This window comes from Carcharodon carcharias, chromosome 31 (assembly GCF_017639515.1).
Source record: "Carcharodon carcharias isolate sCarCar2 chromosome 31, sCarCar2.pri, whole genome shotgun sequence".
Lineage (NCBI taxonomy): Eukaryota > Metazoa > Chordata > Chondrichthyes > Lamniformes > Lamnidae > Carcharodon > Carcharodon carcharias.
The window spans coordinates 11,512,666-11,523,730 of NC_054497.1; the positions used below are offsets into that span (position 1 = coordinate 11,512,666).

Below are 11,065 nucleotides of genomic sequence, written 5' to 3' on the forward strand. Positions count from 1 at the left end.
AGATTCACGAGAGTTGCTCCAGAGATGAGGGATTATCCAGTTACATGGATAGATTGGAGAAAGTGGGGTTATTCTCCTTCAAGAGGCGAAGAGAAGGTTGAGAGGAGATTTGTTGGAAGCGCTCAAAGTCACGAGGGGCCAGGGCAGAGGGAAAATATTGCCATTGGCGGGCCAAGAGCCAGAGGACACAGGTTAAAGGTGATTGGCTAAAGAAACCAAAGGCGGTATGAGGAAAAGCTTTCTCATGCTGACCACCACCTTCTCAAGGGCAATGAGGACTTTACCAGTGACAGCCCCACTCCATGAGAAAATGAAAGAAGAATGTGGCAAGTCGTCTGGACTGTATTGCTTGAGAGTGTAGAGGAGGCAGGTTCAACTGTGGCTTTTGAAAGGGAATTGGATAAGTGCCTGACGGGAAAAGGACGTAGGTCTGTGGGCAAAGGATGAGGGAATGAGACTAGCTGAGTTGCTCTTGCAGAGAACCAGCATAGACATGCTGGGCTGAATGGCCTCCTGTGCTGTAATCGTCCTGTGACCCTTAACCTCAATTGGGGATGTGGTGAGTAGGTGGGGTTGACCTGTGAGGAAACATGGATAAGCTTCCTTGGTCTGTCTCTTGCCCCTAAAAACACACCTTGTTTGATCTCTTGATGCAACTGTGCTCGTTTCAGAATTAAACAGTCATCGAATTGTCGCTGCATTTTAATATTTTTATTATATTAAAAAATATTTTTCCAAGCAATGTCGGTTCAAAACAAAACTAGATTGGCACCAGGTCGTTAAACCTTGTGCCAGGGCTGATACCGATTGGCTGTGACTTCATAAGAGGTTCATTGAAGACTGGCGATTGGTCAGTGCCCTCAGTAGATCTCCATGTTGCAGATTGGCTGAATCTTCAAGTGATGATGGTTGGTTGACGGTTCTATGCTGGTGAAGTGTGGGGGAGGAGGGGGGAGAAGGGCAAGGAACAGGAGGAGATCCATTAGGTTGATGTACTGCAAATGCCCCAGGAGAGGGGGGTGGGGTGGAATGGCTGTCACCTGGGCTTGTGGGTGTGGATGACGGTTCTCCTGCTTCAGGCACTTCCTAATCTCTGTGTCGTCTTGTTTTGGGTTGGATTGGGTGGGGGTGGGGAGAACTTGCCAGAGAAACCTTTTCAATTTCGGATTTTACTTTCTGTTTTTAACTTTTTCACCTTTTCTACATTCTCCACGGCTTTGCCTTCCGGGATGGAGAGTTGGGGCACGGAAATCTCAACAGTGATCTGACTCTCATGATCACCTGGTGGGTCTTGCATTAAGAGCCAGTTGCATTACATGGCAACGTTTTGCCTTGAATGGTTTAAATACCTAAATACCATAAGTGTCGACACAAATACAGGGTCTTTCACGAGGAAGGCAGAGTTGTGGGGTGTGGGATGGTTGGGGTTGTTATGCGTGGACTGTAGATTAATGTGCACGCATATCTGAAGCACTACATAGTAGCTCTTAACTCATGTTGAGGAATGGAAATCGCAGATCAAATGTGAATATTCTAGTATTTTGTTTCTTTAAGAATGAATAAAAATTCATCACAGGACTCCACTTGAAGTATTGTGTACAGTTTTTGTCTCCTTACCTAAGGGAGAATATATTTGCGTAGAGAGAAGTGCAATGAAGGTTCACTGAACTGATTCCTGGTATGGGGGGGGGATTGTCATAGGAGGAGAGATTGAGGAGACTCTAGAATTTAGAAGAATGAGAAGTGATCTCATTGAAGTGTACATAATTCTTACAGGTCGCGACAGGATGGATTCAGATAGGATGTTTCCCCTGGTTGTGGGGCCAGTCTCAGAATAAGGAGCAGGTCATTTTAGGACTGCGATGAAGAATTTCTTCACTCAGAGGGTGGTGAATCTTTGGAATTCTCTACCTCAGAGGGCTGTGGAGGCTCAATCATTGAGTACGTTCAAGACAGAGGTTGATGGATATTAAAGACATCAAGGAATATAGGGATAGTGTGGGTCAATGGCATTGAGGTAGAAGATCAGCCATGATCTAGTTGAATGGCACAGCAGGCTCAAAGGACTGAATGGCCTACTCCTCCTATTTCCTATGTCAATGAACAGCGGCCCTGACTGAAGTTTTGCATTGGTATTAGGGCTAAGAAGCTCTTGCTTTTACGGAGATTTTTATTACACCTCTCAAAGCACGGCACATAAACCTTGGATTGGGAACTTGGATTTATCTAGTGTCTTTAACGTAGTAAAACTGCCCAAACCTCTTCACAGAGCAAAGAACGGACACGGAATGGCAGATGAGGGAGAGGGGATGGGGTTGATGGGGAAAACGTGGCTGAAGAGGACAGAGGCCTTCACAGGAAAGGTGAAAGTGCCAGGATGTAGTGTCTTGCCACTTGTGCCACTAAAAGTCGGAAATGAAGGGTGGTGAGCTCGGAAGGAGGGGAGGGAAGTAGCTATTGGGTTGTGAGATAAAAGGACATTGCTGCAGATGATAAAGTCATTGTACCTAAACCTAATTCATTCTGCCTGCAACCCCCCACCCCCACTTAATATTTTAGAACTTGCCAAAAAAAAACAACCATGGGCTCATCGCTGAACAGGAATTGGCCTCACCTCACGCAGCAAAGGATGGTGCAGGGAAATTTCAGATCAATGCTGAAATAGTGGTGATAATTTTCGCTGCCTAGGCTGTGCTTGTGGCTCAAGTCTTGGCACCGAATGAGAAGCATTCGAGGACACAAACGAGGCAAACATTACACTCAGTGAGCAGAATTGAGTTTCAGCTGGATGTAAAAGATCTTGTTCTGGCAACAACTGAAGGAGAAATTGAGGGTAAAAACAGAAAAAGAAGAAAACTTAGCTGGGGTGCATAACATTGAGCCTTGGACTGAGTGAGGCTGGAAGGAAGCCAGAGAAGTAGCAAGACGATGTCAATGGGGGGGCCAGTGGGGCACTGAGGCTAAGCTGATAATGAACGTTAAAGAAGATCCTGTGGTACTTCGGAAGCAGAGCAGGTTACTCGATCGATATTTCCAGCAAATCCCACCACCTGGACTAACTGGTTAATTGTTTCAGAGCTTCTTTAGTACAATTTGTTTGTGGAAAGAACTAATTTAATTGTGAAGTGCTTTGGAACATTTAAGGGTTGCAACATGGCTCTCCATCACTAACAGTCATGAAAGTTAAAAAAAAAAAGATTGACCTCTGCTTGCACTTAATGTCAAGGGTCAAGATTGTGGTCCTTGAATAAGAAGTGCATCATATTGTGTGCCTGACTTAGCGTCACTCCAATGAAAGGCTACCGGAAGTCACAGGTGTGGGATGGGGTGAATCCTTCATAAGTTGCGTACCTCAAGGTCATTTATTCAACCAAATAAAGTCAGAACGTTGCAGCTCGATGCGACTATTCTGCTGTGGATTATTTGCCGGGCAGAAGGTTTGTTAGTGAGCAGGAAGTAATGGGAAAATGGAGGAACTCTGGAAGAAGGGCCAATGATGAACTGGGCAGCTCAGAGATGCCAGTACCTGTAGAAAGAGACGGTGTGTTAATTGAGCACTGTATATCCCATTTCAGATTAAGAAGGTTGATCAGCAGGATTGATACTAGCTATCTATGATGGTGGTGTGTTATAGTTCACTCGGAGTCAAAGTTGCTGTGGCTACGTACACTTTTACATGCATGTTGTAACCTGGAGCTATGGATAGTGATGGTAGAGGCTCCAACTTCCTATCATATGGCTGACCAGGAATCTCTCCCACTCTTGGCCGACGTTGGAAGGATTTTCAGGTTGGTGCTCAGCCTGTTGGGCTGCATTGTGAATGTGCTTTTCTTGGCTATCAAGTCCTGGAGTAGGACTTGAACCCAAAGCTTCTAGATGAGAGATAGGGACACTACTCAGTGCACCACGTGACCTCCAAAGAGAGAGAGATAAAAAAATGTTAACAAGACAGTGAGAAAGTTTGAAGGCCAGAGATGGGGCAAGGGGTTGATTATATAGGCCAAGCTTTCTCAAGCCTTCTGGCCCAGCGTGGGAGAGAGATGGAGCATAATTGTCCAGAATTTTTTCCTGTAGTTACCAGGTATTGTGAGATGATTGTTTGCCCCAATGATAATATTGGTGGGGGGGGGGGTGCTGGGGTGTCAGGGTGGGGGTGGTGGGGGCTGGGGGGTTAGGGTGGGAGGCGTAGGAATTGGTGACTCAAAGCACCAATGGCCACAATTAGGCAGTATAAAATTGGACTAATGATCGTAACATAAGAAATAAATGGTCATACAGCCCCAACAGTCTGCTCCGCCAGTCAGTCACACCATGTCTTCTTAATGATCGGAATGATGGTGTTCTGCAAACCCCTGGTAGATCCAGGAATTAGGATTGACAGCCTCCTTGGATTGCCCTGGAATCTCCAGGAATTGCAGATTAATCTGGTTGGCACTACAATGCAAGAGACAAACCCTAGGGGCATTAAAAAGATGGAGTTTTTAAAAAATTCTTTTGTAGGGTATGGCATCACTGGCTAGGCCAGCATTTATTGCCCATCCTTAATTGCCCTTGATAAATCGGTGGTGAGCTGCCTTCTTGAACTGCTGCAGCCCCTGTGGTGTGTGTATACCCACAGCGCTATTAGGAAGGGAGGTCAAGAATCGTACAGACTTGAACTGTTAACTCTTGTTCTTCTCTCCACAGATGCTGTTAGACCTACTGAATTTTTCCAGCATTTTCTGTTTTTATGTGAGGATTTTGACCCAGTGACAGTGAAGGAACGGTGATATATTTCCAAGTCAGGATGGTGTGTGGCTTGGAGGGGAACTTCCAGGTGGTGGTGTTCCCATGTGTCTGCTGCCCTTGTGCTTCCAGATGGTAGAGGTTACGGGTTTGGAAGGTGCTGTTGAAGGAGCCTTGGTGAGTTACTGCAGTGCATCTTGTAGATGGTACACACACTGCTGTCACTGTGTGTTGCTGGGAGTTGGTGGAGGGAGTGAATGGGGTGTCAGTCAAGTGGGCTGATTTGTCCTGGATAGTGTTAAGCTTTCTCAGTGTCGATCAGCTGCAATGATCTAGGCAAGCGGAGAGTATTCCTTCCCACTCCTGACTTGCGCCTTGTAGACAGGCGTTTGGGGAGTCAGGAAGCAAATTACTCTCTGCAGAATGCCTGGCCTCTGTCCTGTTCTTGTAGCCATAGTATTTATATGGTCTGGATCAGTTCCTGGTCAATATTAACCTCCAGAATGTCGGTGTGAGGGTGGGGGTTGAGGGTTGGATAGGCTGATGCCCTGGGTGGGGACAGTTGGAAGTGGGAGGGGCCACGTGATAAAACTTCCAGGAATATGTCCAACTAGAGTTGGATAACTGGACAGCAGAGTAGGTGTAGCATTTGCAAATGTTCCTTGGGCTTATGTAACCTCAGTGGGGGATGTGAGAACCTCTACTGCCATGAAGGTTACTATCTGGCAGAGGGGGCGATGCAGGAGATACCAGTGAAAGCAGTTCAGCCGATCCAATGGATAATGGCCACCAAAAACAGGGACACCCACCTGATCATACAACAGACACACTCACCAATCAGCTTTTGTTAAACTTTAAATCCTAACGTTTTCATGCAGCTTTTGTAGGCCTGAGTTGCTTCTTTACAGCTTTCTTCACCTTTTTCTGCGATGCTGGAAACCGTTTAAAAAAAAACCACCAACGTTAAACGGAGATCCATTCGTGATTGTACAGAAAATACATCCCAGGGCCAAACTCCCTGCCAAACCCAACCCCTATCCTGACCTCCAAGAAAATTGATTTAAGGCAAATTATCTGAAGAGAAAAAAAATTTGCAGGGCTAGAGGGGAAAAGGTGTCAGTGGTGGAGGGAGTGAGTGTTGAAGGCGGTGGAGGGAGTGAGTGTTGAAGGTGGTGGAGGGAGTGAGTGTTGAAGGCGGTGGAGGGAGTGAGTGTTGAAGGTGGTGGAGGGAGTGAATGTTGAAAGCGGTGAACAGTTATGGATGGGGTGCCAATTCAAGTGGGCTACTTTGTCCTGGATGGTGTCGAGCTTCTTGAGTGTTGTAGGAGCTGCTCTCATCCAGGCAAGCGGGGAGTATTTCATCACCCACCTGACTTGTGCCTTGCAGATGGTGGGCAGGCTTTGGGGAGTCAGGAGGTGAGTTACTCGCTGCAGAATTCCCAGCCTCTGACCTGCTCTTGTAGCCACAGTATTTATATGGCTGGTCCAGTTCAGTTTCTGGTCAGTGGTAACCCCCAGAATATTGATAGGGACCAGGTGAGTCGTTCTCTTGCAGAGAGCCATAACACACATGACAGGGAGAGTGGCCTTCTTCTGTGCTGTAACCATTCTATAATTCTAGACATATTCCCAATGCACTCTCTGTCTTCCTGTCTCAGTGGGAACAAGCAATGCAAAAAGATGTTGGATGGCAAGGTAAGTGGGAGTTGAGGGGATGGAAAAGCGAGGTGATGGTCAGGCAGTGTAAAGGGAGCATGGTTTCTGAAATTATTAAAACTTATATACTCGGGCAAAAGTGGGTAATCCCTTCGGGGGTGGTCTCCCACCAAGGAAAGTGTGTTCCATGAAATTTAGCTCGAGACTTGACCTGGACATGACGGTATAAAACTGACCCAAAGTGACATTTGCAATCAGGAGGGCACAGGACGGTTGGTAAATGTTACATTCTGAGTCCCGTAGCAGGTGCTGAGGTCAGGGCTGAAGCACACTGTTGGAACAGTGTAGTGTTTGTCCCACCACAAGCCAGATGTGGCCAATTGGGGAATCCAGATGTGGTTGAACATCTCCTCAAGCAGGGCACCCAGAACTTGGGGGCACGGTCTTAAAATTACAGACAGGCCATTCAGGAGCAACTTCTAACAAAAAGGGTAGTGGAAAGCTAGAACTCTGTCCCCAGAAAAGCTGTGGATTCTGGGCCGGTGGGAGTGGGGGACACAGATAGTTTTATTAAGGGTGTCAAGGGACAGGAGTAATGGAGTTGAGGTACTGATCAACCACGATCTAATTAAATGTTTGAGCAGGTCCAAGGGGCTGAATGGCTTCCTTCTGCCCCTACATTGTGTAGTCATTGTTTTGGTGGTAACATGATTAAAAGCAGAGGTGTGCCAGTGCTTTTTGATGGCTGCGAGTGCTTTACTTCCTTGGTTACTGCATGCAATGGATGTTTAAGTGAATATGCACAGGTACAGTATGTGTCTCCATATTGTGAGAGTGCATATGAGGCATTTTCTACTAAAGTTAGTGCAGGCAGCTACAACAGGTCCCATCTTTGGCAGGTCAGTGTAGGAGGAGCATTGCATCTCATCTAAACCTTGCTAAATTGGGAAACTGAAAGAGAAGGTATGCAGTTCTCCAGTGTTAATGTCCTTCAACTTGATAGCCGCAACCTTCATACTAAAATTAGAGGTCGTGCTATTCTCAGTCTGTAAACACTTGTATGGAAGAGCGAAGAAGCATTTTCCAATCTCGTAACTAACAGAATTTGTTCAAAAGTGTTTCATAGATTTATAAGGGTGAGTAGTACCCAGAAATCCAGCACTAATGATCAGTCAGACTTCATTACACACGTACAATGGAAATGCAGCAGCACCCAGCCGTGAAAAACCCTGAAACACTTCCCTGGTTTCATTAGTTGACAGGTGCTGAGTCAGCCTATAGCCCGACAGTTTAAGTTACTCATCACCATGACACAGCCCTCAATCCCTGCCCTGGGGGCAGCCTCACCAGATAAACAAGCAAAGTCACCGTCAGCTCAAATTAGAGAACAGAGCTTGAGGTTAAAATAACATCAGGCAGTGAGAGGACTCGCACGCAACAGAATCGGCAAAGGGGAGGTCGGTTTTGCTCAGGCGAGTTACTCCTGAACGAAGTATCTTCTCTGCTGAAATGTTGGAAGATTTTTATTCCCTGTATCGTCCTTCAGCTTTTACATCTCCAAAATCCCCACATGCGAGGTTCCACACCGACAGCCATCTGTCGCTTCACTCAAATGCCCAGTTCTCGATAGTGAGTAGACTATTCAGCTGTGGGAGGTGCCACCTGAGAGGGAGGCTTTGAAAAGAAATTGAGCGCATGTAACGGCTTAGATTACTATTCCAGTGACATTATCAAGAGCAGCTCAGAGGCTGGGAATTCTGCAGAGAGTAACTCATCTCCTGACTCTCCAAAGCCTGTCCACCACCTACAATGCACAAGTCAGGAGTGTGTTGGAATGCTCTGTACTTGCCTGGATGAGTGCAGCTCCCACAACACTCAAGAGGAGTTTCATAAATTCAGGACAAAGCAGCCCGCTTGATTAGCACTCCATCCACCACCTTCAACATTCACTCCATCCACCACCTTCAACATTCACTCCATCCACCACCTTCAACATTCACTCCATCCACCACCTTCAACATTCACTCCATCCACCACCGACGCACAGTAGCAGCAGTGTGTGTACCATCTACAAGATGCACTGCAGCAACTCACCAAGGCTCCTTAGACAGCACCTTCCAAACCCATGACCTCTACCACCTAGAAGGACAAGGGCAACAGATACATGGGAACACCACCACCTGCAAGTTCCCCTCCAAGTCACTCACCATCCTGACTTGGAAATATATCGGCCGTTCCTTCACTGTCGCTGGGTCAAAATCCTGGAACTCCCTTCCTAACAGCACTGTGGATGTACCTACACCACATGGACTGCAGCGGCTCAAGAAGGCAGCTCACCACCTCCTTCTCAAGGGCAGTTAGGGATCGGCAATAAATACTGGCCTAGCCAGTGACACTCACATTCTGTGAACGAATAGATAAAAAAAAACTGGGAGCATTGTCTTTATTAAACTGATGTTCCAGCCTGCCCACCTTCCACACATAAAAGATCCTGTGGAGCTATTTGAAGAACTGGAGAGATGTCCTGGTCAACATTCCTTCCTCAACCAACGCCAAAGACATTTAAATATATTCGTTCATGGGATGTGGGTGTCGCTGGCTAGGCCAGCATTTATTGCCCATCCCTAATTGCCCTTGTTCAGGGAGCATTTAAGAGTCGACCACATTGCTGTGGGTCTGGAGTCACAAGTAGGCCAGATCAGGTAAGGAGGGCAGATTTCCTTCCCCACATATGTAACTGGTCATGTTGTGTGTGGGGTCTTGCTGTGCTCAAATTGGCTGCTATGTTTCTCTGCAGAACAACATGGGCTACATTTCAGAAGTAATTGGCTATCTAGCATGTTGGAACATTCTGAGGATGTGAAAGGGGCTATATAAATGCAAGGTCCCTCTCTGTTGCTGCTTCCAATAGGACACCAATCCACTATTGATCAAATGCTTCACGTACGTCCTAACTTAATGCAAACAATTAAGCACCTGTTAAAGAACGTTATCTGTACCAAATGGCTTCCTATCTCCGTCAAATGGATTCTTTAGGGAGTTTGCTGACAAAGCAGTTAGCTCATGGCCCAGGCTGATATTAATCCCGCCCAACCAGATGGTGTACAATCTATGGAGTCATTAAAGGGTTCACAGAAATATATATAAAAGGAAATTGGTTCTTTACTACCCAAGCTAAGACCTAAAGGAGGCCATTCAGCTCGTCTGGCTGATACTCCTATAGAGGCATGGGCGCACCTCAGTCCCGTTTAACTGAGTGACTAATGTTTTCTCTTAACCATTGAAATATCACAACAAGTATTAAACAAGTTAGAGCCTCTGTAATCAGTCCTACTCTTTCCTGGTGACTAGTTTAACCCCTTCTCCTGCCCATTGTAATGGAGTTTGATTCTCCCTGAAATATCATCAATACCTCTATACAGGGTCTTCATGTTTGCCTTTTCCAAGCAGAATTGTTTTTGTTAGTGTATTCTTCCTCCTAATTCAATGGCTGGCCTCATGATCTCCCCTAATCGAAAATGGATGTCCTTCTTCACCAAGGTCGTGTTTAGGTGGCTTGTGCTTGAAGTCAAGAAATAATTTACTTCGGAGAATTAAACCTTTATCTAATAAACATAAAAAAGTGAAATGTGGGTCTAGTTGACAAGGAACAGAGGCGAACCAATCTGCAACTTTCTAGTTCCTCATCCAACGCAACAACAGCGACTTGCATTTATATAGCACCTTCAACACAGTAAAATGCCCCAAAGGCGCTTCACTGGAGCATTAGCAAATGAAGTTCGACGACAAGCCACATAAGGAGCTGCGGAGGGGGTTGGGGTGGGGGCTGAGCTTTAAAGAGCGTCTTAAAGGAGGAGGGGGGAGGCGTTGAGGTTTAGAGATGGGATTCCAGAACTGAGGGCCCAGGCAACTGAAGATATGACCACAAATGGCAGAGCGATTAAAAAAAAATCGGGGTTGCTCAAGGCAGCAGAATGTCGAGAATCCCGGATAAAACTGAACCGGTGGCGATTTTGCACTGCCAACAGTCAGAGCTTCCTACGTTGCTACGAATTTTTCAGCTTATGGATAATTATCAGTTGGTGGGGGGGTGGAGGTGGGGGGGTGGGGGGTGGGGGTGGTGCGATGTGGGAAGCACTTTGCCCTTGTATTGGGTGCGGTGGATGAAGCGACAATGACAGACCAATGGCCTCGATTGGAACAATGGGATGGCAGAGCCGGAATTCCACACACACATTCCCGGAAATGGTTAATTTGGAGTTGATGACATACAAGCTGTGAGGTCTATCAGGCAAGGTCACTTTTACTGCTGGAATTGGGAGATGTGTTAACTGCGAAGTGATTCTGTAAAGTAAAAGCCCTCAGTTACTTAAAGAAAAACATACATTTTAACCGTGAAGTTCTGCGTATCACCCATAAAATTACAATCAGGCAGGAATTTTTCGCAAAGCTCCTTGACAAGCTCACCATTTCTCCATGGCAGTTTTCAGCTCCGCACAGGGTGTCTCAGATGGTGCAGCTGTGGCCTTATCTTTCTCTGCTGCGTGGACGCTCTCCTGATCTTTACTGTCTGACATGATGAGGATCCTCTGAGTAGCTGACTCCCTCTCTCCGTTTCTCTCTCTCTCTCTCCCTCTGCCTCCTCCGCTTCCCCTGAAGCTGAAGAGTGGAAGATAATTTTTGT

At 46.4% G+C, this 11,065-nt stretch overlaps 1 long non-coding RNA gene across 1 annotated transcript; it reads right to left on the reverse strand.

The window, feature by feature from the left end:
- Positions 1-696: 696 nt before the first annotated feature.
- Positions 697-11,065, reverse strand: LOC121271574. Its single transcript, XR_005941740.1, has 3 exons — positions 10,849-11,065; positions 5,560-5,657; positions 697-3,526 (listed from the first exon to the last, which is right to left on the reverse strand). It is a non-coding gene; the product is annotated as an uncharacterized LOC121271574 (long non-coding RNA).